Genomic DNA, 4,618 nt, shown 5'->3' on the forward strand with positions numbered 1-4,618 from the left:
TGCTCTGGGCTCTCTTTGTGCGTGCAGACCGTTGCTGGCCTCTGTGGAGGATGTCGGCAAGTGAAAGTTCAGCTGCTTGTCTGTGATTTTGCCATTCTGTAACAAAACCAACTGGAATCTAGGCAGAAGACATTCCCAGGACTCCTCTCCATTATACAGTTTGGCCCTTAAAGATGCCTCCCAAGGTTTTCCTTAACATCAATAATGCAATGTGTAAATAACCAAAAATTTAAGCACAGCTAACTCTATAATCCAGATTTATCTACTGTGACCACTGTCCTAACCTAGGAAAACCTGCTTTCTCCTACTGGGTTTTCCCTCGTTTTCGTAACGTTTCTTTACAGTTTCTTTTGGAAACGTCTCTTTATAACAGTATCTAATAACGCTACATTGCCTTTTTGTACCAAGCATTTCCAGTTTTCTGAAATATTTGTTCATGTTAGAATATACCTTATAAAGTTATTTAATCAGTCTTGCCCTGCTCCATATGCTTCTAGCAGATCATTCATCTACTTAACACATTTCATAAGGTTGCTAGGAAAATATTAACTACAACTTTACTTTCAGCCTGTCCATCTATTTTTTTTCTACAACATAAGTACAGTCATTTATTATTAGAAAGCTGTTACTTAGTAATGGGAACTAAACAGTTAATTTTTTGCCATTTGAAAATGTAAGAAGTTACTTTTTTTTTTGTTATAGACTTACAGCAACTTAAATACTCGTTTAATTGGTCCCAGTCTTCCAAGACAATTCATTACTATTAGTAACATACTAAAGGTGGATTGCTAACTGCTTATGATGAAGTTACAGTGAAATGTTTAATAAAGCCCTACCTCACAGCGCTGTGGCTTCCTACTGATGCAGATCTGTTACCTTTATTAACTCTGCAGAGTCTGTTGCAATGAACCCCTCCTTCCTTGCCTTGTGTGCGTCTTCAGCTCTGTAGAGAAGGAACATGTCAATAATCAGTTTAAAATACTTCATGGAACTACACATTTTTCACCACAGAAATTAGGATTTTTGTGGTTTGGAAAGCTGCATGCTCTTAAGAAAATCCACTCTGATAAACACTGGTGGAAAAATACCTTTCTGTAAGTTTGCTTTCAGTGAGCCATGGCCTATATAAAGCACGATGGTTATGAATTACTAATTTAATAAGCCAGAAGGCTTAAGAAGAAAAACCCTGTGCTCCCCCTCTAGGAGAAAGTAAAAGGTAGTGTGGGAAGGCTTCATTTACACAAACTACCATTCAGCATCACTGCATTTTTTCACCCAGCATTTTGCTGTAGTAAGAGTCTGTATTCTGAGCCTAGGAATACTGTGTGATGCTTGTGAACATGCGGAAGGGGGGAATGATTGGGGAAGACACAGCCTAGGGAAAGTGGTTGCTCTCAGCAAACTCTTAGGTAGAGAAATCAAAGTCAATAAGCAGATCATCTGATGGGGTCCTTGCAGGGGTCCTGCTCTGCACAGAGATGTCAAATACTCCACAAAGCAGATGCTGCAGGACAAAATCAGTGGCGACAGCTTTGAATACAATCTGGTAGCAGAGATTTGTTTCAACCTGACCAAGGAGAAAGAGCAAAGCCAGCCCTGAGATAATCTTCACTACTTGAATTTGCGAAAGGGGATGTAAGAAAATAATGGTGAGAATCTCATGAATGAAGTGCTGTGTTTCAGAAAGCCAAACAATTTGTAATTGGAGCAATGTAGCATCAGCCTTATCACTGTAAAATTCTTTGAATTATAGTTATTTTCATTCAAATAAAAACTAGACCTTTTTTCCACTAACATAAAATTAGTTGCAGTTACCCATTCCCAAGAATTACTAAGAGACGGCAAGTGGTGAGGGAGAGGTAAGGGCAAGTAGAGGGATCACACCCTACATTTCAAAAAACGTATCACCTTTCCAACTTGAAAATGGAGCTGCAGTTCCATTTTTAGCTCAGACTGTGTCTTCCTAGCTCTGTTTTTGAATGCAATCCAGCATACTGACATCAACATCTGGCAGGAGAGAAGATGCATGTTAACTTGCATTTATCCACACAGTTCTAGACATACTACAGCGAGAAGACATTACTACAGTTCATTTTGCCAGGTGTTAGCTGAATATCGGTAGACCATAATTCCTCTTACTTCTCGCCTCCAACAAAACTCACAGCTAGAAAACAAGTCTTGCAGCTTTCAAAGAAAAGTAGCGGTTTGTAAAATAGTTTAGGCACAAGATAATCTGGAATCCTCTCTTTTTCTTGCAGAAAGGAATGCAGATTAGGATTCTGTTCAGGGAGGGTAATTGCAGGGTGACGCTGGGTAATGGACACTCACCCTTCACACCTGGAGGCTGGGGCAGCAGCGCTCCCTTTTCTAGCAAAGATCACAGCTATGACTGGCTCGTCGGTGAAAGCAGGCTTTGTTTACGTGACTACCATGTAGTGACTTGAACCAAAGTTATTTATCCTACCTAGTTTTCACTTGTTTTCAATGTCTTGGAGTTTTTGGTGACTTCTGGCTGTCAACAATTTCTTCTTTGCTAAGCCTTTCCTGGGTGCTCCCAAAATTGTGCTTTGTGATGATTGCATATTTTGTCAGACTCAGAAATGACAGACTTTTATTCTGTGTTTAAACCTCCATCTTTCCTAATGCTCAAATGCAAGCATGGAATTGTCAGCTCTGTGGAAAATATTACTTTACAGTTTTTTAGGATTCTTTTTTTAGAAAGCCAACATTACTTTGCCTGAAATACAACACATACATTTTAAAAATTTCCAGTTGTTTCTGCTTCTAATATGTAAATCTGAGTATTTGCAGAACTCATTATACTTCCCTAAAGGTTCTGCAAATGTTAAAGCAGCATTATTGAATTATGTAAAGCAGCAGGAAAGCTTTTCTTCTTTGCATCTTGATATACATAATAGCATAAGTCAATATTCATGCTAATATTAATTGAAAAATTAATACCATTTTATTACTGTTGTAAGAAATAATAAAAAATAAAAGCCTGAGTAAGTGGATAGACAACACTCCAGTTCCCCACTTCATAAGATTATTTTCAGTATTCATTTATACTGCAACTGGTCATGGGTCACAAATTGCTAGGCAATCTGTGTTTAAAAGTTGGGCTAAAGTCTTACCTTTGGTCTCATCTTAACCCAGGAGGAAAGTAAAGTGGGCTCCTCTTCATATGCAAAATCCACTTGTATTTTAAAGTACTTCTCCTTCCCATGCCCCAGGTGCTCTTAGGAGAGACTTCATAACTGCCGTTAAAATATATAGACTCTATCAAAGATATTTCCTAGAGGCTTGAGGTTTTGTCCTTTCTGATAATTATATTTCAAATGAACATGCTCATATCATGCAGACCCTTGCCCAATTTGGATTCTGTTAAAGTGAATAAAAATACATGCATAAATCTGAGAAACCAAGGGAACATCGCAGATAAAATTCTGGCTCTTGAAGTCTAAGCTAACTAAGCTCTAACTCATTAAAATTAGTTTCAGCTATATAAGTTTATATAAGTAGTAAATGATTAACAGACGTATCCACAGCTCTTTCCATACTGAGTTTAAACACAAGCATGTTCTATGTAATCCTCAAATTATAAAATGTAAGCTAGGGATTGGTGACTTTTCACTAGGGAGCTGAAGGCCTGCCTTGCCATTACCCTGATAAAATTTTACTGACCTGTGTGATGTTCCTGATTTTCATTATTAAAAGCAGACTCAAGGCCAAGGAATGAGGTGAAAGTTACACCTTGAAAGAGAGTGTTAAATGGTGACATCTTGCTTTTTAATATAGATCTTAATCTTTACCCTTCCACCTTTATTATAAGGGCTATAAAAAAACACATAAATGAGATAAAAGCAGGTTTATTTCATATTGCTGCAAAATCTTGTGGTTACAACAAAAGATTATTCAGGCAGCAGTTCCCGCAAAGAAAAAAACATGAAATACATCAGTGTGCATATGCATGCTCTTTTTCTCTTTCTTTTCCTCGATTTTTGCTGCACGTGTAATGTTAATTTTGCCCAGTATCTTGCTAATTTCAAACTGCAGCATGACAGATGCACCTTTAATACTTCTCATAATAACAGCTGAAATACATGCGGGTGAATATTTTACAGAAAATGCATTCAGATATTGTAAAAACTTTTGTGCTAAATAAAAGAACATAGTAACTGGCCAAGCAACAGCTGCTTGCGATAGGTTATACTGACTGAATAACGTAAGGAATGATATACCCAGTGGGCATGGTGAGATCCAATGCTGAAGTGCTGTGTGCTCTTGGAAATGTCTTTTCAGTACTAGTCTTTTTGCTTTGTTTCCCACCTTCTGATCATCCTTTCTGTGTAAAACACATTCTCCTGTTTGCCCACCCCTCTGTATGCAGCGGCAGAGCACTTGGTACTAGTGTCTGATCTCTAAGAAACAGAAAGTATTACTTTAGTATCATGGGTTTGGTTTGGGGTTTTTTGTTGTTGTTGGGTTTTTTTCCCCGTAGTTATTGCACTGAAAATGACAAAAAAAACCCCAGGGCACTAGAAATTGGTGTTGATGATTGCTAATTAATATTACTTCCCCTTTGAAGGTCACCCACAGGATAAGCAAGATGTTATAA

The 4,618-nt window shown here is 37.8% G+C and overlaps 1 long non-coding RNA gene across 1 annotated transcript; it reads right to left on the reverse strand.

Moving 5' to 3' along the window:
* Positions 1–698: 698 nt before the first annotated feature.
* On the reverse strand, positions 699–4,342 carry LOC141737853 (uncharacterized). Its single transcript, XR_012585252.1, has 3 exons — positions 3,135–4,342; positions 1,909–2,007; positions 699–943 (listed from the first exon to the last, which is right to left on the reverse strand). It is a non-coding gene; the product is annotated as an uncharacterized LOC141737853 (long non-coding RNA).
* Positions 4,343–4,618: the final 276 nt, after the last annotated feature.

This window comes from Larus michahellis, chromosome 1, assembly GCF_964199755.1.
Source record: "Larus michahellis chromosome 1, bLarMic1.1, whole genome shotgun sequence".
NCBI lineage: Eukaryota > Metazoa > Chordata > Aves > Charadriiformes > Laridae > Larus > Larus michahellis.